At 43.0% G+C, this 23967-nt stretch overlaps 1 protein-coding gene across 1 annotated transcript in view; it reads left to right on the top strand.

The window, feature by feature from the left end:
• The first annotated feature begins 910 nt into the window (after positions 1–910).
• LOC122558838 (ETS domain-containing protein Elk-1-like) overlaps positions 911–23967 on the top strand; it is an 85386-nt gene continuing 62329 nt past the window's right edge. The window contains exon 1 of the mRNA XM_043707665.1: positions 911–1054. The gene's annotated coding sequence lies outside the window, so the exon portion shown is untranslated. The remainder of the gene's footprint in view (positions 1055–23967) is intronic.

The following is a 23967-nucleotide window of genomic DNA, read 5'->3' as shown; positions in this document are numbered from 1 at the left end:
AGTCAGATCTGTTTCCTTCAATAACACCTTTTTCCCAAGAGTAATTAAGGACTGTAACAATCTCCAACAAACTGTTCCAGTTCTGAAGAATGGTCATTGGACCCGAAATGTTAATTCTGATTTCTCTCCACAGATGCTGCCAGACCTGTGAAGTTTTTCAAGCAATTTCTGTTTTTATTTCTGATTTACAGTATTCACAGTTCTTTCAGATTTTGTATAGATTTGCTATAAATTCTGTCTTACAAATGTGCTCTCCACAACCACCTGATGAAGGAGCGGCGCTCCGAAAGCTAGTGCTTCCAATTAAACCTGTTGGACTATACCCTGGTGTTGTGTGATTTTTAACTTTGTACATCCCAGTCCAACATCTCCAAATCATTTCCTAACAAAAAAAATGTACTACAAGGAACTGTGTATCCATTGATTATTGAACCGTAAGGTCTGAAAGGCTAAATATTGCTACAATCTAGTTGCCAGGCCAGGGACCAAGAACACATAAACTCGTTCGCTCTCCCAATTCCGGAATTCTGTAACATGATATCCACGATTTTTTTTTAACCTTCCTTCCACGCTACAGTGTGTACGACCCGGCACTGAACGTTCCGAGTGTAACCAGCCCATGAAGTTCTGGAGTGAGGTTTTTGAAATAATAGTCTGGGGAAAGTAGTGACAATGTTACCCCCTCCTTCACTTTCGCCTCTGGAAGTAATTCAAGACCATTTTTTTTCTCTCTCAAGAGAGAGAGCAGGCTGGAGGCGTGACGCTGACAAAAAGTCTGAAACCTCACACACCAGGAATAATAACTGAGGAGAGGCGGAGCTCCCACTGTAGCTTTTGTTGACTGAACGAGGTGAAACCGACAGACGCTCCAAAAGTCGCTAGGATTCTGAGCCCGTGCTTTAAAGTCACCGGCCGCCAATTTCACTCTTCGACTTTTATTTGTTCATTTTTTTTTTAACAAAACAAGGAGGAGGAAAGGGAAGCTGGAGGACTTCTGGCTGTCATGTGTCCCTAGGGGGAGGGAAAGTGTTCATTCGTGTCACCAACCACCGAGGTAACATACAGCAACACATTTTTTCTCTCTCTACTGTAACAGGATTGACAGATCTACTGTATTCCTTCGAGACGGCGGGCAAGTTTTTTTTTCTCTTTGGCTGAAACACACTAGGACGATGTGATTTTTTTTCATTCCTGATTGCAGTACGTATATCGATTTTTCTCTAACAGTTTTAAAAGAGGGAAATAAAGATGTATTATCTTTGCGGAGGGAGGGGTTGTCAGTCTAGGGTTGGTAGGTCTGGCAATGGTTCAACTTTTTAATCACCAAAAACTTTTTTTTTCGGTGGAGGAGTGGGATGGGAGGGGGGTGAGTGGGGGAAATGATCGCCTCAGTGGGAGTTTGTCTTCTTAAACTGGCAGGGAGTGGGAGATGGAAATGCAAAGCACCGAAGGTTTAAGGCTGATTGCTGCACGCTTCCGTCTCCAACGCATGCTGCTTTCCACCCTGTTTTCGCCTTTGGCACATATCCCGGGATTTGTCTGTGTGTGTGAACCCGTGTGTGTTTATGTAACGGTGAGATCAAACGCTTTCCTGCTTAATTTTGGTGCCAGCACTGCCCAAGGGTGAGAGTGCCTGAAAAGATGGAACATTTTGGGACTGAACAGACCGGGGGAGGTCACTGGGTCTCACTGCAGAAACTTTGCTGTTGTCATAGAATTTAGGAGGAGGCTGTTTGGCCCATCCACCCTGCTGTACCATTCAATAAGATCCTGACTGATCTGTAGTGCTCTCCTCTCTAAGCTTCCATTCCTTTGTAGCTGTCAAACTCAACTTTGAGTAAATTCAATGAGCCAGCCTCCACCATTCTCTGACGAAGGGAATTCCTCAGACTAATAACAAATCTAAAACTGTCACCCTGTTTTAGTCACCAAACCCCCTCCCCGCAACAGGAAACATCCTCTTGGTATCCACCCTTCACAATATTCCTCTTATTCTTACAACTCCAGCAATTATAGGTCTCATCCACTCTAACCCGTTTTCATAAGGCATGCTCTTCATCCTGGGATTCAGTTGAATGAACCTTCCTGAAACTGCTACAAGCATTCTTATATCCTTTTTAAAATCATCATAACTCGTGCAATTCGGTCTCCCAGGTCAAGGGGAATAAACATGAGGTCTGAAAATGTGAAGTTGAGCTGCTGAGGAGAGAGTCTCACAGAATTAAAGGATGTGGAGGGGCGAGGGTTGGACTGGGGTGAACAAAGTTAAAAATCACACAAAACCAGCTTGTAGTCCAACAGGTTTATTTGGAAGTACTAGCTTTTGGAACACTGCACCTTTGTCAGGTAGCTAGTAGGGCAGGATCATAGGACACAGAATTTATCTTTTACTATAAATTCTGTATCCTATGATCCTGCCACACTAGCTACCTGATGAAGGAGGGGCGCTTTGAAAGCTTGTACTTTCAAATAAACCTTTTGGACTATAATCTGGTGGTGTGTGAGTTAAAGGAATCATTGAATCTACATAGTACAATTCAAAATGTCCCAAAGTCACTTCTGAAGTCTAGTTGTTGGAATAATGGAGTCAGTTGTGCACAACAAGCTGCCATAAGATAATCTGGCTTGGTGAATTTGATTGAGGATTAGATATCAACCAGGGCACAAAGCTGCTCTTGTTAAAATTGTGCTGTGGGATCTTTCACATCCACTTGAGACAGGACTTCAATTTTACACCTCATCCAAAAAACGCAGCACCTCCAAGGCCCTCCGTGCTACACTGGAATGGTAATCCTGAAGTTTCTCTGATTCAAGTGTTTGGAATGAAACTTGAATCCACAATCTTCCAACTGCAAGTATAGAAAGAGAGATAAACAGAATATGTTTTTGCAGGGAGATGGGGAGGGAGGCTATAAAGATGCACATAGAAAAAAGGAATACAGTAAATGCTGTTAGGTTTAGATGAAGCATGTGTGGACAGTAAATGAAACAGTTGGGCTGATGGGGCTGTTTCTGTAAGGTATGCATACAGAGTGCAAATATTACACAAAATAAAGTATAATAGTAGAATCAACGTTGGAGAGCACTGTGTTCAAATGAAAGACCAGCTCTCAGCTATAGACAAAAGGCTGGATGCAGGATGGCCATCATGTAAAATGGGCTCCTGTTGATCAGATGCCGCTTATAGCTATTCCTCCCTTGAGATCTGCTGTCATGGTACGTTATGTTCATTGACTGTAGCTTGCCTGCAATTGCTCTGTGTCATCTGTCATCGAACCACGCCTAGAGTAACTTCACGTTCGGCAGCCTCCACTTTGTCATCTAGAAGATATCTCTGTAGCTTTTCAGTTATGAACAAATGGCCAACAGGCTGTCAATATCTTTTCTGGATGTAACTTTTTATAGTGTTTCACTTGTCTTGTAGTCTGTATATTTTCCATCCCCTTTCCAAAGTCTCTACATTTGTCCATTTGATCTTTACTTATTTTCCATGTTTATGAGGCATATAGGAAAATCGATAGATCAGTGGTAGAGGCAAAAATCCCCACAATTACTGAAGAAATAATTGTCCCTCTTTTGAGGGATTACAAAGAGTGTCGGTGTGTTGCTTAGTGTCATGGCACAAGAGTCATGCAAGGGTCCTTTATAAGTAGACAATAAACAAAATTCCAACAAAACTAAAGTATGCCAAAATAAATCACAAGGTCTCAAGAAAATCAACAGAAACCATCTCAATTAAATGTTCATTTTCCCTTTAAGACACTTTATTCCCTGCGGTGCTTATTGGTTGCCAAAAGTCTCAAGAGTTCTTATGGCCACTGCACATTCCCTGTCCAGGGTGAGGCTGGCACGAGGAATGTAGTAGAAAGCAGGGTGATGGAGCTGTGTAAGGGGGAATGAAAACTTCAGTGTGGTCTTTGCTGACTCCTTAATCGCAGGGATCCTCGGAACCCCTCAATTAGATTTGATCCTGCTACTCAATTCCTGCTGTTACTTAATATTTTATGCACTGTCTGAACCTGTTGGTTGAATTCCAATCTGGAGCTTACTTCCAGTTGCCACTATTTCACATATAAGCCACCTGAAACCCTTGGTTAGGCTCCAGCCTGACCCAGTCACCCCAAATTGTTACCAACTGTCAGAATCCCTTGATTGGATTCTAACAGGTATTACACTCCAGCTGTTGTAATTTTCTGTACAAATTGGGCTGCCAGATGTTGTTATTTATATTGGAAAGGATTGTTATGTTAGTTAAGTGTCTTAACCAAAATTTCCACTGGAGGTTCAGTCTCTCCCTTTCGTAAAGTGCTGTACCATGTTTCACCACAGTAGAGGGACTGTAAAGAGGCGCATTATTCCTGTTCATTGTATGTTTTAGTTATAAAGTTTATATGCTTTTCTCAGTTACAATATATTTGCTCACTGGCTTATTGCCACTTTGCACGTCATTCGTGTGCTTGTCCTTAATGTTTATCCTCGTTACTTAAATGTGTCACAAATTATTGATGGTTCCAGGCAACAGAAGCTCACAATTGCTTTTATTTACTAGCCTACCCTGTGAAAATAGGGATACTGGGAGAAGACACTGAAGCAAGCTTCCTTGTAGCCAGATTCAAGAATCTCAACATTGATTGTGTGTTGAGAATCTCTTAATTACTTTTGATTGGAATGAAAAAAAAAGACTTGCATGTATAACAGTGCATTGTGTAACCACAGGACTGTAAGAATGCCATTGGTGTTGACATGAAAGGAAAAACACAGATTGACATGTAGAAATTAACCAAACCTAAGCAAAAATAATTAAACCCTCCGGTTGGACTGTGAGAATCCATGGGTTGTTGTTGTGTGCACATCAACTGTGGCATTTTCTACATTTCAACAGCAAATGCCTTGCAAAAATACTTAATCGACTCTAAAGCTCTTTTGGGCGTCAAGAGTTTGTTTCAGGTGTTAAGGTATTTTTCATGGAATGGAGTACGTGGGTTGTCAGCTGATAAAACTGCCAATGATTCAGTTACTTTGTCTCGGTAGCACTAGGCTGAAAGTAAAGTATCATGTAAAGGTTGCTCCCTTTCGAAAATAAAATACTCAGTCTGATATTCAGTGGTTTGCACTGCTCAGAAACCACGAGAGAACTTTCTTTTAATGATGTGTTAATGCTGTGTCGAAGGAATCAGGTTGTCAAAAGCATTAGATAGATTGGTTCAAAACTTAAGCTAAGTGATGCAAAACATGCCAGTAACTGAATTGAACAAATGGTAATACCATCAGTCAACCTCAAACCATTTACATTCTGATATTCTACATACAATGCTGTTTTACATGATTTCAGAGCCCCTACCTTCTTGATACTGTTCGCTCACAGTCAGAATGTTTGAGAACAAATCATCTTAAACTACTTCAAACAGCAATGAATTACCAAATCTATGCATATGTGTTTGATTGCCAGCTCAAGTTGGTAGCTATTTTAAGATGATTCATGCTGCAGAATGTCAGCAGAGAATGCAAGCTGATGTTCCAGTCCACTACTGAAAGAGTGCCATGCTGTTGGAAGAGCTTAATGAGACAAGAACCGACTATTTCTTGTGCTTTGTTTGGTATTTTCCATACTGAAGGTATTGGAAAGTTTAGCTGGCCTAAAACCTCATCAGTTTTGAACCACATTGCTCCTTCTGTAGCCAAGAAATATCATTAAGCCAAAAATTGCTGGCATAGAGGCAGGTGGCATTACCAATTGAGGTATAAGGCCTCCTTATTGCATTTTGTATAAGGTTGAATGCTCTATTTCTATTCTAATTGGGAACAGGGCATTCTCTTGTCCAATATTATTCCCTTAGGAGACCTGGATTTCAGGGAGGCAGTGACCTAGTGGTATTGTCACAAGACTATTAATGTAGGTAATGTTCTGGGCACCGGGGTTCACATCCTACCATGGCAGATGGTGGAATTTGAATTCTGGACAAATCTGGAATGAAATCTAATGATGACCATGAATTGTCCCAAAACAAAAACCCATAAAGCTGACTAATGTCCGTCATGGAAGGAAACTACCATCTTTACTTGGTCTGGCCTTCATGTGACTCCAGACCCATAGAAATTTGGTTGACTCTTAACTGGCCTTTGGGCAGTAAATACTGGTGGGTGATCCATCTTCCTTATTGCTGTTTGTGGGATCTTACTGTGTTTCTGAAAAAGAAATTGCATGGGATGGTCAAGGCTGGAACGTTTGATTGGCTCTCCAGGCCTTTTCAGAGGGGAATTGTCAAGTGGAGGCCAGACCAGCTCAAGGTAACTTTGTGAGAGCGATCATTGTTACACATGCATAGGAAGTTTATGTGTATAGGTGAGAGAGTGGCATGTTCTGGGTGTTTGCACCCATCCCCACATATCATCATGTTTAGTTTTTAATGGAACATCTTCCCCCTCTCCAGTTATTGGGAAGAGAATTGTGGGGCTAAGTTGTATATTTGGTGGCCAATCCACTGCAGTCTCTTTGTCCTCCCCCTCTCTTTGTCTCCAACCAGTAAAGGTACATTTCATGCGTGATGGGATTATCTGCTCACCTCAGTCTGTAAAGTTGAGTTCATTGAGGGTAGTGGTGGAGGGTTGTTTTTCAGACTGGAGGCCTGTGGAATGCCACAAGGATCGGTGCTGGGATCTCTACTTTTTGTCATTTACATAAATGATTTGGATGCAAGCGTAAGAGGTACAGTTAGTAAGTTTGCAGATGACACCAAAATTGGAGGTGTAGTGGACAGCGAAGAGGGTTACCTCAGATTACAACAGGATCTGGACCAGATGGGCCAATGGGCTGAGAAGTGACAGATTGAGTTTAATTCAGATAAATGCGAGGTGCTGCATTTTGGGAAAGCAAATCTTAGCAGGACTTATACACTTAATGGTAAGGACCTATGGAATGTTGCTGAACAAAGAGACCTTGGAGTATAGGTACGTAGTTTCTTGAAAGTGGAGTCGCAGGTAGATAGGATAATGAAGAAGGCATTTGGTATGCTTTCCTTTATTGGTCAGAGTATTGAGTACAGGAGTTGGGAAGTCATGTTGCAGCTGTACAGGACATTAGTTAGGCCACTGTTGGAAGATTGCATGCAATTCTGGTCTCCTTTGTATCGGAAAGGTGTTGTGAAACTTGAAAGGGTTCAGAAAAGATTTACAAGGATGTTGCCAGGGTTGGAGGATTTGAGCTATAGGGAGAGGCTGAACAAGCTGGGGCTGTTTTCCCTGGAGTGTCGGAGGCTGAGGGGCGACCGTATAGAGGTTTACAAAATTATGAGGGGCATGGATAAGGTAAATAGGCAAAGTCTTTTCCCTGGGGTTGGGGAGTCCAGAACTAGAGGGCATAGGTTTAGGGTGAGAGGGGAAAGATATAAAAGAGACCTAAGGGACCTAAGACAGAGGGTGGTACGTGTATGGTTTGAGCTGCCAGAGGATGTGGTGGAGGCTGGTACAATTGCAACATTTAAAAGGCATTTGGATGGGTATATGATTAGGAAGGGTTATGAGGGATATGGGCCGGGTGCTGGCAGGTGGGACTAGATTGGGTTGGGATATCTGGTCGGCATGGACAAGTTGAACTGAAGGGTCTGTTTCCATGCTGTACATCTCTAAGACTCCATGACTCTAAAGGATTACTTCAGACATCATCCTGTAAGTTTCTAGCACCCTTTGTTTCTGAAAATATTAAAGGAAAGAGATTACAAAGGACTGCTGATTGTATTTGGAGTATTCTGTTTTGGTTTCTCCTCTGAGTCACAAGTCAATGAAAATATCCTAGAGATTAAACTGATCCATAAACAGGCACATTACTATATCTACCTATAGTGGTATAGAATTACAGCATGAATTTCCCATATTTGAAATTTGATCTCACCATGGGAATCATAGAATCTGCAGAAAGAGGCCATTTGGCCCATTGAGTCTGCACCGACCCTCTGAACAGCTACCCAACAAGATCCACCCTCTCAATCCTGCATTTCCCATCATTAATACATCTAGCCTGCACATCCGTGATCACTAAGGGGCAATTTAACATGGCCAATCCACCTAACCTGCGCAGGTTTGGACGGTGGGAGGAAACCAGAGCACCCGGAGGAAACCCATGCAGACAGGAGGAGGATGTACAAACCCTAAATCACCTGAGGCTGGAATCAAACCCAGGTTCCTGGTGCTGTGAAGCAGCAGTGCTAACCACTGAGTCACTGTGCCACCCCTCATGTATCACTGAAGGAGGCCATTTGTCCTATCATCACTTTCTTAGTTCTCTCAGAGCTATCCAAGTGTTCCCACTTCACTGCACCTCCCCCATAATTTACAACACATATGGTTGCAGAAAATTGGATTGCTAATCCTTCAGTGTTTATTTCTTGCTTAGATATGGTGCAGTTAGTAGCATCCTAGACCAGCTCGACCAACAGGGTGGAGAATCAGATGTGTGTGTCCAAAGCAAAGTGCTGGAGATCTGAAAAAGAAAAGGGAAAGTGCTAGTAAAACTCAGAAGGTCAGGCAGCATCTGTGGAGAGAGTAAAGTTTCAAGTAAAACGTGACTCTTCTCCTGAACAATCATATTGGACTCAATGTTCACTCTGTTTCTCTCTGCACAGATGGACATGATGGATCTAATCTGTTTTGCTAAATAGTACATACTGTGCAATAGCTTAGAAGCAATTGGGAATGTTGGTGTGTGATCCACAAGCTAGTGGGGATGTCGCTGGGGAAATCTTATGCATTGTAATATATTTCTTTAATGTCACCTGTAGGCATCAAGACCAGCCATGGTTTGTGGTACACACAGCAGGGAAAATTGAATTGATGCTGAAATATCTGTCACAGTGATGACTGGAGCTGATTAATGTGGCAGCCACTGAATGCCAATGTATCTTTTCATTTCCTTTCCCCCCCCCCCCCTCTTTGGGAACATATTTTTGGCATCAATGTTAATTAAGAACATACATAATAACGAGTTACACTCAGGGCCCCGATCAGTGCATAACCGCTAAACTGTTTTGTGAAAATAAGTCTACTCTGCTTATGTGTGTGCTTTATCATCTTTGTCGAGTTTTCAGCTCAAAATGTGAGGGCTGCAGTGTTTAATATTTCAATTTTACCGTTAAGAACTCCTAGGGTTGAGATGTTATTTACAGTGAAAAGCACAGGGACTCGGCACTTGCTATAATTTAAGCTGCAGGTATATTTAATATTCCATTACTGGTTTCATCCAGCATTACTAGAGCATATAAAGTCAATTTCTGGCAAGAATGGATTTAGACTTGTCTTAAATGGGACAAAGACACCATATTTCCTTCCTCGGCATCTGGGTGCATTTGATAAATATTCCAGTGTTTTAACCAGATGAAATGGACCGAGTTTCTCAGTCTCTTAACGCAGACTGTTGACCTTCTCGTAATTTACTCATGGGTCAGGATGAAAGAGGAAATCTGTGATGCTATATACAGCATGCAGCTCTGTTCATAGTGGTCTGCTGCTCTATCCAGCACTGCTATGAGATCTCCTGTCCTGATATGCACATGTGTGTCTGTCCTGCACCATCCTCATGCACCCACACTAGCTAATCTGCAGTCACTCTGTGATGCCTGATATCCAACTATGCCACCTTCAACCCCTCTTTCTGCTATCTTCCATCTACTTCACCCTTTAGATCAGTATCTCAATTTCAAAGTCACCCCAGACTTAAATCCTCCATCGCCAGACCATGGCAAAACGACGCCTGGAGGAAGAGCGCCTCATTTTCCGTCTAGGAACCCTCCAACCACAAGGGATGAATGCAGATTTCTCCAGCTTCCTCATTTTCCCTCCCCCCACCTTATCTCAGCACCGCCTTCTTGACCTGTAATCTTCATCCTGACCTCTCCGCCCTCACCCCCTCTCCGGCCTATCACCCTCACCTTAACCTCCTTCCACCTATCGCATTCCCAACGCCCCTCCCCCAAGTCCCTCCTCCCTACCTTTTATCTTAGCCTGCTTGGCACACCCTCCTCATTCCTGAAGAAGGGCTTATGCCTGAAACATCGATTCTCCTGCTCCTTGGATGCTGCCTGACCTGCTGCGCTTTTCCAGCAACACGTTTTTCAGCTTAAATCAACACTTGCCAATGTATAAAATCATTTTCGTTCTATAAGCATCACTTCGGACTTCCTTCTTGTCTCCACAGAGGGAAGAAGTAGATATTTATCTTATGTCCTATCTGTCTCAAATGTGTCCAGTGATTACCATTTGCCACAACAAAACAAGACTACTCTAGCCAAAAGTCCAAAGCTGCAGACACTAGACATCTGAAGTAAAACAGGAAGCCTTCAGCAGGTCATTGCAGAGAAAAACAGAATTGACATTTCAAATCAATGAACGTGAAAGGTCACAAGCCTGAAACATGAACTTAATTGTGGTTGCTATGTATGTAAACACAGAAGTTAGTTTGTGTAAGATTCTACAAACAGCAAACAGTTATGTGACATATTTTGTGAATGACAGAGAGTCATAAAATCATAAAACTGTACACAAGAGTAGAACCTCTTCAGCTCTTGCAGTCTCTATACAACTACCAAGATGACTCCCATTTTCCCACACTTGGTTCATAGCCTTGAAGGTTCTGCCACCTCAAGTGCTCATCCAAGTACTTTGTAAAGGCTGTGAGGTTTGTCTCCTCCACTACTCTCCCAGGCCATGCATTTCCATAGTCTTGCTAGCCTCTGGGTGAAAAAATGTTTCCTCAAATCCCCTCTAAACCTCCGGCCTTTCATTTTAAAACTTGTTCTTGACCCTTTAACTATGGGGAGCAATTGCTTTCTATCCACTTTTTCTGTACTGCTCATAATTTTATACATCTTTAACAGATCTCCCCTCAATCTTCTCTACTTCAAAGAAGACAACTTGCACTTATCCAGCCTCCCATCAAAACTTAAATGCTCCACCCTTGACATCATTTGGGTGGATCTTCTCTGCAACCTCTCTAGTGCAACCACAACCTTCCTATAGTCTGGTGACCAGAACTGCACACTGGGTGGCACGGTGGCTCAGTGGTTAGCATTGCTGTCTCACAGACCCAGGGAACAAGCTTCGATTCCAACCTCAGCTGACTGGAGTTTGCATATCCTCTCTGTGACTTCATGGGTTTCCTCCCATAGTCCAAAGGTGTGCAGGTTAGGTGGATCAGCCATACTAAATTGTCCTGTAGTGTCCAGGGATGTGATGTGCAGGCTAGGTGAGTTAGCCAAAATGTGGGGTTACAGGTGTATGGGGGAAATATTCTTTGGAAGGTTGGTGTGAGCTGAATGGCCTGCTTCCACACTGTAAGGATTCTATCAAACTCCATTTGAAGCTGAACCAAGTTTCTGTACAGCTCCAACTTGACCTCCCTGTTCTTATAATCAGTTGACAAAGGCAAGCGTCTAGTATGTCTTCCTAATCTTTTTGCTTTAGATTTGTCATTGATGATACTGGCATTTATTTCATTGGTTGATGATGTGGAATGTGCCAGTAGTTTTTTATTTAGATAACATCATAAAATGCAACATTCTATTGTGGATGGTTTTCAAATATTCTGTCAAATATTGGCAAACTCTTGGCATAGCTTCCCCCTAACTCTATCATTTGAAAGACAGTCTCGGATCCTCCCAAAGTAACATTTGTCATTGCAGAGAGTGCTTTTTATTGATGGAGTGAAGGGAAATGTTTTGTATTTATGAGCTACATAGGAATGTTCACAGGACTCAAAAGCCAGAACTAATGTGTAAATTTATTTCCTCATTAATCTATGTACATTCCCAAGAACAATGGGGAGGTGGTGGTCATGTTACTGGACTAGTAACATGCTAATGTTTGTGGGTTATATGTTCAAATGGTGGAATTTGAATCCAATTAAAACGTTGTAATTAAAAAGAGTCTAATGGTAACAATTTGTTGTACTTATTCCTAATGGAGGAAATCTACTACTTTTACCTGGTCTGGCTCACATGTGACTCGAGACTCTTAAATGGCTTAGTAAGCCACTCAGTTGTAACAAAGTCTAAACAAAGGAATTAAAATAGTTGTTTGGTCATATGGAATTAGAGTATTGCTGAGAAAAGGCACATTTTGTTGAATGTTTTCATCTTGACTCATCCCCGGATATTTCGCAAGAACACAAATTCAAGAGGGAAGAAACAATTTAATGAGAAGAGAGTGATGCTTTCTTGGCAAATTGGCACTAATTGATAGAAGTGTTGTCTTGGAGAATGCACCCGTTAAAGCCGATTTGATGATCAGAAAGGCTTTGTTTAAATTTTAAACCAGCCGGTTGGCTTTGATTGATCAGGGCTGAGAAATGGAAGAGCAAATAATTATCATCTATGCTATTGGTTGAAACAGATGCAATTCTGATTGAAAGACTGGGACTGGATGTACTTGGTGCGGCACAGTGGCTCAGTGGTTAACACTGCTGCCTCACAGCGCCAGGGACCTGGGTTTGATTCCTGCCTCAGACGACTATCTGTGTGGAGTTTGCACGTTCTCCCTGTGTCTACATGGGTTTCCTTTGGGTGCTCCGGTTTCCTCTCACAATCCAAAAGATGTGCAGGTCAGGTAAATTAGCCGTGCTAAACTGCCCATGGTGTCAGGTGCATTAGTCAGGGCTACATGTAGGGTAGGGGAATGGGTCTGGGTGGGTTACTTTTTCCATACTGTAGGTAATCTAATCTAATCTAATCTAATCTAATCTAATCTACAATGTATAGTAAATGTAGCTTCCAGTACACACAATTGTGCCACACCATGACAATCCTAAATTGATTGTCAGAGTAATGCTTCATGTGCTCAAGATTATTAAACAAATGCTGTCCAATCACAGATTCACATTTCCTGTTACTTACTGTGTTGTGAATTTTGCAAGTGTGGGCTGGTTGGTTGTGGTCAGTACCTTGCTTATTGTGAACAATCGAAGGGAAATGCTGTTCGATGCAACTTGCCAGTCTGAAATTTGCATGCCACATTATTCATGACATTATTCATCCTTTTGGCTTGATGGCAACATCCTGTTACTCGATACTGCAGAGTAGCAGCATGAAATCTGTCACTCAAATCTTTGAGTTCCTTAGCCTTCCAGAGTAATCTGAGTCACATTACACTTTGGGATTCCAACAGTTCCAAGCACTATAAGATTGACAGCCTTGTAAATAGATCCCAAGGCACTTTTTTACTGTGAAAACATGATGCTGAATAATGGCTATCCTGATCAGTTAATTGTATATCGCACAAACTTATGATCATTCTTGGTCCTGCAAAGTGCCCAGTCTGCCTCCAATTACCTCAGCAAGCAAAACTTCTATGGACTACTACCCAGTGACCCCCTCCAAACCCCTCAGCTGATAATTCAGTACTACTCCAAGTTGAACACCATTTGGAAGAATTGCTGGCGGTGACCAGAGCACAGAATATACTTTTAGGAGGAAGAATTCAATGTTCATTCCCAAGTGCAGCTCAGTAGCACTAATACTGATTTGAGCTAAGCCGTATTCTAAAGAGCATAAGTGATAGATTAAATTCTGTGATAGGAAGTGAAAGAATAATCTCCTTGGCATTGCCCTCACCAATCTACCTCTCATAGATGCATCTGTCTTTGATAGTATCAGTAGGAGACACCATTAATTTGATTTAATGTTGTCACATGTACCTTGGTACAGTGAAAAGTTTTGTTTTGCATGCAGTACAGGCAGATCATACCATACAAAGTGCAATGGGGTAATAGAACAGAGCGAGGAAAAAATATTACGGCTGCAGAGAACGTACACGTAGAGGGTGATCAACATTAAATTTAAAATTTGAGACATCCATCCAGAAGTTTAATAACAGCAGGAAAAAAGCTGTTCTTGAATCTGTTGGTACGTGTATTTACGCTTTTGTATCTTCTATCTGACAGAAGTGGTTAGAAGAATTTATAATCAGTTTGGAGGCGTGGTTGGCTGCCTTTCTCAGGGAGTGGGAAGTAGAGATGGAGTCACTGGATGGAATGGAGTCAATGGATGGAAGATTGGCTTGTGTGTTACACTGGGCTGTGTTCACAATGCTCTGTAGTTTCATATAGTCCTGGGCAAAGCAGTTACCTTTCCAAGCCGTGATGCATCTGGATAGAAAGCTTTCTATAGTGCCTGTATAGAAATTGGTAAGAGTCTTTATGGACATGCTGAATTTCTTTTAGCCTCCAGAGGAAGTAGAGGCAATTTTGTGCTTTCTTGATCGTAGCATCATTGTGGGTAGACGAGGACAGATTGTTGATGATCATCACTTCCAGGAACTTGACGCTGTCAACCCTTTACACCTCAGCATCATTGATGTGTGTCCTTCACCTTGCTTCCTGAAGTCAATGACCAGCTCTTCCGTTTTGCTGACGTTGAGGGAGAGATTGTTATCTTTGCACCACACCACCAAGCACCCCATCTCTTTACTATATTCTGTCTTGTCATTTGAGATCTGACCTACAACAGTGGTGTCATCAGCAAACTTGTAGGTGGAGTTGGGACAGAATTTGGCCACACAGCCGTGAGTGTAAAGGGAGTATAGTAAGAGGCTGAGTATACCACCTTACAGGGCACCAGTGTTGAGAATTATCATGTAGGAGGTGTTGCCCATTCTCACTGACTGCGGTCTGTGGGTCAGGAAGTCAGAGGACAGAGTAGACAACTAGGTCTTGGAATTTGGAGATTAGTTTGGTTGCAATTGTGGTGTTGAGATTGTGAAGACAAAATCCAGACTTTGCATTTGATGATACCCTCCATCATGTTGTGTGGCACTGCCACCATTCTAAATGGGATGAACAGAACAGAATAGATCGAGCAATTCATACTGGGCATTTATGAGGTGTGCTGTGGACCATGAGCAGCAACAGTATTGCATTTGACCACAATCTGTCACCTCAAGGCCTAGCATGCCCTCAGTGTATGATTGCGTTCAAGTTGGAAGACCACCCTTGGAGCAGCACTAAGGGCATCCACCTATGAGATGTCAAACTGGTGAAGCTGCAACAGAGGAATAGTTGGGAGCCAATCGGTGGAAGCAGTGTGCAATAAGCAGGCCCTACAACCAACCGACCAGATTGAAGTTTTGCAGTCTTGTATCTAGTTATGAATGGTGGTGGATAAATAAGCATCAGGCAGGGAATGAAAGATCCACAAATGTCCCCAGCCTCAATAACAGGGGAACCCAGCACATCAATGCAAAAGACAAGGCTACACCATTTGCGTTCACCTCCAGCCAGAAATGTCAAACGGATCCGCCTTCAGCTTCCTTCTGAGGTTCCCAGCTTCACAAATGGCAGCTCTTCATCCGATCTGACGTCAAGAAATGGCTGAAGGCACTGGATACTGCAAAGGAGATTGTTCCAGCAAAACCAATGAAGACATGTGCTCTGGAACTAGCCACATATGTAGCCAAGCTTTTCCAGTACAGCTAGGTAAAAAACTGCTGTGCTTTTCCAGCACCACTCTAATCCAGAATCCTTTTCCAGTACAGCGACAACCCTGGCATCTACCGAACAATGTGGAAAGCTGCTTAGGTATGATCAGTACATAAAAAGCAGGACAAATCGAACCTGGCCAATTACTGCCCTCTTAGTCTACTCTCAGTCATCAGTAAAGTGATGGAAAAGGTTGTCAACACCTGCTCAGCAATAACCTGCTCAGTGAAGTTCAGTTTATGTTCTGTTATGATTACTCGGGTCATTATTGGCCTTGGTCCACACATTAAAAAAAAGAGTTGAATACCAGAGGTGAGGTGGGAGTGACTGCCCTTGGCATTACGGCTGCATTTGACCAAGTGAGGCATCAAGGATCTTGAGCAAAACTGGAGTCAGTGGGATCGGGGAAAACTTTCCGCTGGTTTTAGTAATGCCTAGCACAAGGGACGATGGCTGTGGTTGTTGGAGATCAGTCATCTCAGGTCCAGAACATTAATCAGGATTTCCTCAGGATAATCCATGGGTCAACTATCTTCAACTATTTCATCAATGACCTTCCAGCCATCATAAGGTTAGAAATGGGGATGTTAGCTGATGATTGCACAATGTTCAGCACCATTCGCAACTCATCAGATACTGAAATAGTCCAGGTCCAGACAATTTCCAGGCTTGGGATGACTAATGGCAAGTATCAGGCAATGACCATCTCCAACAAGGGAGAATTTAACCATTTCTCCTTCACATTCAATGAAATTGCTATCACTGATTCCTCCACTGTCAACATCCTGGAGGTTACCATTAACTAGAGACTAAACTGAACCAGTCATCCAATTACTATGGCTACAACAGCAGGTCAAAGGAATTCTATGATGCATAACTCACCTCCTGTCAGCCCAAAAATCTATCTACCATCTACAAGGAATAAATCAAGAGTGTGATTTGTGCAGCTCCAATGACACTCAGGAGTCTTAACACTATTGAAGACAAAGTGGCCATATTGATTGGTACCCCATCCACCATTTCTAACATTGACTGCCTTCACCACTGACACACTCTGGCAGTGATATGTGCCATCTACAGGATGCACTGCCTTAACCCACCAAGGCTCCTTTGACATCTTTCAAGCCTGTGACTCCTATCACCTAGAAGGGCAAGGAAAGCAGATGCATGGGAATACCATGGCCTGCAAGTTCCCCTCTCAGCTGTGCACTATATCATGACTTTGCAATATATCACCTTTTAGGTCAAAATTCTGGAACTCTTTTTCCTAACAGTACAATGCTGTCCCTACACTTCAAGAAATGCATGAAGGAGGCAGATTGCCACCAACTTTTCCAGAGTAATTAGGGGCAGGCACTAATGTTGGCAGCCAGATGCTATGTACGAATTTAAAAGAAGATTCAGTGTAATAAAACTCAGTGTGAAATGCACATGCTTTGAAACAAAATTTGATGCTGAATGACCAGAGCTATAAGGACAGAAGCTTGGTCAGGGTAGGTTTCAATAAAGAAAAGCATGGAGGTTTAGAGAGAGATTTTCCGTGGATAGCGCCAAGGCAGCTGAAGGCATGACCACTAATGATGAGAGGGTGGAAATTAGAGTTGTTTGATTTGTCAGACAAGCAGATGTTAGTGACAGATGTTGATGATCAGATTTAAGACATATCCAGCAAAAGAGGCAATTTCAGAGATAACCCTTTGTAAATCTCTAAGCCGACATAAATCAGGAAAAGTAATCAATATAATTGCAAAAAGGTCAGCTTGATTGACCTTTAATTCCTGAATTGTCAGTGCCTCTGGGTACGTTTGGTCATCTCTGTTGTACAGCAAATGCATTGTGAAATGCAAGCTGTATGAGTGGGTAATTGCAAAGCAGATGCAGTATAATGTGGATAAGTTGTGGTTATCCACTTTGGTGGCAAAAACATGAAGACAGATTATTATCTGAATGGCTGTAAATTGAGGGAGGGGAATGTGCAAAGAGACCTGGGTGTCCTTGTTCACCAGTTGCTGAAGGTAAGCATATTGGTGCAGCAGGTGGTAAAGAAGGCAAATCGTATGTTAGCCTTCTTAGCAAGAGCACTTGAGTACAGGAATAGGGATGCCTGAAGAAGGGCATGTGCCCGAAACGTCGAATCTTCTGTTCCCTAGATGCTGCCTGACCTGCTGTGCTGTTCCAGCAATAAAGTTTCAACTTTGATCTCCAGCGTCTGCAGACCTCACTTTCTCCTACAGGAATAGGGATGTCTTGCTGCAATTATGCAGTGCCTTGGTGAGACCATGCCTAGAATATTGTGTGCAGTTTTGGTCTCCTTACCTGAGGGAGGATGTTCTTGTTAGAGAGGGAGTGAAGCAAAGGTTTACCAGACTAATTCCAGGGATGGCATGACTAGCATAGAAGGAGAGGTTAAACTGATTAGGATTGTATTCACTGGAGTTTAGAAGAATGAGTGATGGATTCCATAGTGACCTGTAATATTCTGACAGGATTAGACAGGCTAAATCCAGGAAGAATGTTCTCAATGGCTGGGGAACCCAGGATCAGGTGTCACAGTCTAAGTATATGGGGTAAAGTATTTAGGACTGAGAAGAGGAGAAATGTCTTCACCTAGAGTGTGCTGGATCAGTGGAGTTCACTAACACTGACAGCAGTCGAGGTCAAAACATTGCATGATTTCAAAAGGAGTTGAATATAGCACTTGGGGCTAAAGGGATCGAAGGGCATGGGGGGGAAAATGGGGAACAGGCCATTGAGTTGGATGTTCAGCTATGATTGTAATGAATGGCAGGGAGGCTTGAGGGGCTGACTGGCATACTGCTGCTCCAATTTGGTATGATTCTATTACTAAATTAATTGGAGGAACAGGCAGAAAGTATGAGCATTGTAAATCCCTGAGAATACATGGAAGTGATGCTGGGAGAGGCCACTTGGCACATTGAACTTATGACAACTCCCTCAACCAGCTAGCAGTTTCTGTTTTTCAACTCTGCCAAAAAGCAGGCCCTTAGTAATCATTTACCAATCCATTGCTAAGTACTGTTTTATTTTGGCTCCTTATGCTGCTGATGTTAATAAGTCTATTGGCTCGCTAGCTAGTTAATTCAGCTGATGACTCCTAACTCTCCCAACCTAGTCTCAATCATTCATCCTTTCTCCAAGTCTTTACAGTTTTTGTTTTCTGAATCCTTCCATGTCTGCGATTGTTTCAGCCTCCCTCACTGTGCTTACTTGGACGTTCCCCATTTGAGCAAATCTTTGTGGAAGACAGCAAAATCAAATTCCAACACTTGTTTCTGGTCACCTCTGTTCTAGATACTCTGTAGTCTTACCCAAATGCTCTTTGCATCCTTATTTTTAAAACTTATTTCACAGAATGTGGGCATTTCTGTCTGAGCCACCCTTTACTGAGTATCCCTAATTGCCCTTGAGAAGGTGTTGGTAAGCTTCCTCCTTGACCCCTGCAATCCATAACCTTCCTGAAGTAAGCTTCCCAAAAGATCTTCGACAACACCTTCTAAACCCACCAGCTAGCAGAGCAAGGATAGCAAATGCATTGGAACACCACCTGTAAACTCCCCTCTAAGCCAGTTATCATCCGGACTTGAAAATGTATCAATGTTTCTGGATCAAAATCCTGGAATTGCCTCGTGAATTGCATTGAGTGTCTCTACACCCCAAAGATTGAAGAGATTCAAGATTATGGCTTACCATCAGCTTTGCAAGGGCAAAAGGGGATGATCAGTCGGGCCACTTTTGGAATACTGCATTCAGTTCTGGTCTCCCTCCACAGGACGGATGTTGTGAAACTTGAGAGAGTTCAGAAAAGATTGAGGGTTTGAGCTATAGGGAAGGGGCTATTTTCCTTGGAGCATCCGAGGCTGAGGCGTGACCTTATAGAAACCTATAAAATCGTGAGGGGCATGGATGGGATGAATAGCCAAGGTCTTTTCCCAGGGTAGGGGAGTCCAAGACTAGAGGGCATAAGTTTAGGGTGAGAGGGGAAAGATTTAAAATGGAACTATGGGGCAACTTTTTCATGCAGAGGGTGGTGAGTATATTGGTATACACTTGGCCCAACCTTCCGAAGAGTAACCCACCCAGACCCATTTCCCTCTGACTAATGTACCTAACATTATGGGCAATTTAGCATAGCCAATTCACCTTTGGACTGTGGAAGGAAACCAGAGTACCTGGAGGAAACCCACGCAGACATGGGGAGAACATGCAAACGCCACACAGACAGTCACCCGAGGCTGGAATTGAACCTGGGACCCTGGTGCTGTAAGGCAGCAGTGCTAACCACTGAGCCACTGTGCCACCCCAATTGACCTTGGACTGATTGGCTTGCCTGGCAGTTAAGCAACAACCTGTGAGTCTATAGACACTGTAGACCAGTTACCATCCCTAAAAGACATTAGTGAACCATTACCATGCCAATGTAATATTTTTTCCAGGTTCTTCCTTTGGATAGACTGATTGCCATTGCCAGTTGCACCATATTAGAAACAGGAGTTATAAGGGAAGTGATGGTCTTGTGGTATCATCACAGGACTGTTTATCCGTTATGGCAGATGGTGGAAATTGAATTCAGTAAAAAAAAGTCTGGAATTAAGAGTGTAATCATAGAATTCCTACAGTGTGGGAACAGGCCATTTTGCCCAAAAAAGGTCCACACCGACCTTCCGAAGAGTAATCAGACCCATTCCCCTATCCTTTTACTCTGCATTTACCCCTAATTAATGAGCCTAACCTCCACATCGCTGAACACTCTGGGCAATTTAGTATAGCCAGTTCAGCTAACCTGCACATCTTTGGATTGTGGGAGGAAACCGGAGCACTCGGAGGAAACCCACATAGACTTGGGGAGAATCCCACACAGACGTGGGGAGAATGTTCAGACTCCACACAGACAGTCACCCGAGGCTGAAATCGAACCCAGGTCCCTGCTGCTGTGAGGCAGCAGTGCTAGCCACTGAGTAATGATGACCATGAATCTATTAGGTAAAAACAAAGACTGCAGATGCTGGAAACCAGAGTCTAGATTAGAGTGGTGCTGGAAAAGCACAGCAGGTCAGGCAGCATCCATTGTTGATTGTTGGAAAAAAACATCTGGTTTACTAAAGCCCCTTTAGGAAGAGGGACTACCATCCTTATCATGGCCTACACATGACTAGGCAATGAGGGATGGGTATAAGGCAATAAATGCTGACCTAGCCAGTGATGCCAACATCCTGTGAATGAATAAAAAAAATGTCATTCAGCCCTTCTTTGTGCCCTTGGTTAGCACTGCTGCCTCACAGCACCAGGGATGCGGGTTCGATTCCAGGTGACTGTCTGTATGTAGTTTGCACATTCTCCCCGTATCTGTGTGGGGTTTCCACCAGGTTTTCTGGTTTTCTCCCACAGTGAGAAAATTGGCTCAGGTGAATTGGCAATGCTAAATCGACTTAGTATCCATGGATGTGCTGGCTAGGGGGATTATGGGAAAATGTAGGGTTATGGGGAGAGAGTTGGGAGGTGTGGGTCTGGTTGGGGTGCTGTTTGGAGGGTCAGTGTGGACTCGATGGGCCGAATGGGCTCCTTCCACACTGTAGGGATTCTGTCATTTAAGGCTGTTACCATTATCAATGGTTTGGTCTAAAGTCCATTTTTTGTTTGCTTTCACTTCCTTCCATCCCCTCCCCCGCAAACCAAACATAATCCTTGATTCTCTTGCCTACCATAAATCAATGTATTTATCTATTTTGTTTTGATGTTCTCTCAGTTGAATTGAGATTGCCAAGCTCATTTCATGTGTAATGCTTAAATGCAGCAGACAGACAGGGGAGACCCAAACATATAAATAGAAAGCAGGAATTTTCAGAATTGCTTTGCCTGAGGTCCACTGAAGATGGTACCTGGTAGGGTAATGAAACATCTGGAAATGAACCTTTCAGCTCAGCGAGCAAACCTATATTCAAAACCTCAACCTGAGCTACAAATCTTCTCAAAACTCACTAAGGGGAGACTCCTGCATTATCCCAGGTTCCTCAAGTAGAACAAAAAACAAAGGACAAACCAGTACAGGAGCAGGCCGTTCAGTTCTCCAAGCCTATGCTGACACATTTCGCCCTTCCATGCTAAAATTGTCTTCACTTACAGGATCTGTAATCCTCTACACCCTTCCTGATCATGTACTTGTCCAGGTGCTTGTTGAATGCTGCCAATGTGTCTGCTTCCTCCTTTGGCGGCGTGTTCCAGGCACTCACCACTCTTTGTGTGAAAAGCTTGCCTCACACATCTCTTAAACATTCCCACCTCCTCCACCCCCGCACCTTGAACCTCTGTCCCCGAGTATTGACCCCTCCATACTGGGAAAAACCTCATACTTTCTACTCTATCCATGCAATTCACAATCTTATAAACTTCTAGCCATGGAAGATCAATGTCTTACTCAATGCTTCACCTAGTTCCTTTGGTGTGTTTTTAACATTCATTTTTTTATGAAGGCAGTGATTAAAACAAAACTTTGAAAGATGATGATGGGTTGCAGTTTGTATCATTGCATGACTCTGCGCTTGTGTCAGGGTGACAGAACCGGTTTAACATGTAAAATGTTCACATTTATTAGGCTGGAATAACCTATGTCCTCCCATTTATTATGTGGTACGGTGTTGGTGATGCAGATTCACTCCATTTAAGACGTGGCGTCGGAGACACACTATCAATGGCAATGCAACTGTACTGTTGTCAATCTTATGCCTAAACAATTAGATTCCATGGAGTGCCAGTCTTGGCTAGGCTGTCTGGGTGAAATGAGTGGTCCATCTGTATACAGGACAATCTAGCAGTTGGCAATCTTATTGTTTCGACTTTGATTCAAAATATATTTTAGAAGCCCATCCCTTGTATTGGGAATCTCAAAGCTTCCAGAGACACAATTATGATGTGAGCAGGATGCTCGTGTCTTGTGAGGATTCTGTTTGTCAGGGCTATTTCCTTCCAGGTGCCTGTTGTTTCTGACCATACAACCCCATCAACAGGTTCCTTGCAGTTGCCAATAAAGAAGCTTCGATATTTTCTTACCTCCTTGACAAATAACCCAGCGTTGATATCAACAGTTCAAAGGCTTGGCCCTAAAGGAAGACTCAAGGGTCCAGGGACTGCAGGATAGTGTCAAGTGTACTGTCAAAGATCTAGCAGAGGTTTGCATGGGGATGTTGGCCCTCCTGTGTTACATGTTGCCTTTCCTTTAGAAATGTCAGATGGGTTTGGAGGGATATGGGCTGGGCGTGGCAGGTGGGACTAGATTGGGTTGGGATATCTGGTCAGCATGGACGGGTTGGACCGAAGGGTCTGTTTCCATGCTGTACATCTCTATGACTCTATGAGTGCTGGACGTGGGGGTGGAAAGGGCTGGTGGAGTAATGTGTAGTGACAGAATCTACAGTGCCAAAGTGGTGGAGAAAAGTAAAATCCTTTCCCTTTTTACACTCTCTTGCTTTGACCTTGTATAAAGGCTGCACAGTGCAGTGGAAGAAAATCCATTGTTTTTTGAACACAATTGTCTTTATATCTCCATGTAAACTACAAAGGGCATTTTTTTTTATCAGCCAGGTGTCATTTATTGATCTGTGCTGCTGTACAGTTTTTTTTAAAGCCAGGCTGACTGGCCCTGGAAATGATGGTACTTAAGCCTTAGGTGGTGGTATTGTTAATTGTCATCTTTGATACGGTGGCCCTGAGAGTTGGCCAATCGCAGGGGAATATATTTTCTTTTGTCAATTGTATAAACATGAGAGAGTTAGGACTTTGCACAATGTGAGTGGGAAGAGCAGCTTCTCATCAAGATTATCATCAATTCGTTTTCCATCTTATAATGCTGAAAATGGATCATTTAGTTTTTATATTTAAAGCTTTCTTTGAATAGGTGTGTTCCACAGGGAAGTTTTTTTTTCAGAATGAACCTAGTGAGGAATTTGCTTTTATTGGTGGATAAATTGGTAACCATGGGGACATGGAGTCACAGAGTCATAGAGATGTACAGCATGGAAACAGACCCTTTGGTCCCACCTGTCCATGCTGACCAGATATCCCAGCCCAATCTAGTCCCACCTGCCAGCACCCGGCCCATATCCCTCCAAACCCTTCCTATTCATATACCCATCCAAATGTCTCTTAAATGTTGCAATTGTACCAGCCTCCACCACATCCTCTGGCAGCTCATTCCATACACGTAATACCCTCTGTGTGAAAACGTTGCCCCTTAGGTCTCTTTCATATCTTTCCCCTCTCACATAAACCTATACCCTCTAGTTCTGGACTCCCCGACCCCAGACTTTGCCTATTTACCCTATCCATGCCCCTCATAATTTTGTAAACCTCTATAAGGTCATCCCTCAGCCTCCGACGCTCCAGGGAAAACAGCCCCAGCCTGTTCAGCCTCTCCCTATAGCTCAAATCCTCCAACCCTGGCAACATCCTTGTAAATCTTTTCTGAACCCTTTCAAGTTTCACAACATCTTTCCAAT

Source organism: Chiloscyllium plagiosum, chromosome 18 (assembly GCF_004010195.1).
Source record: "Chiloscyllium plagiosum isolate BGI_BamShark_2017 chromosome 18, ASM401019v2, whole genome shotgun sequence".
Classification (NCBI taxonomy): Eukaryota; Metazoa; Chordata; class Chondrichthyes; order Orectolobiformes; family Hemiscylliidae; genus Chiloscyllium; species Chiloscyllium plagiosum.
Note: the sequence above shows the minus strand (reverse complement) of the source record. Positions and strands in the feature narration are given on the sequence as shown.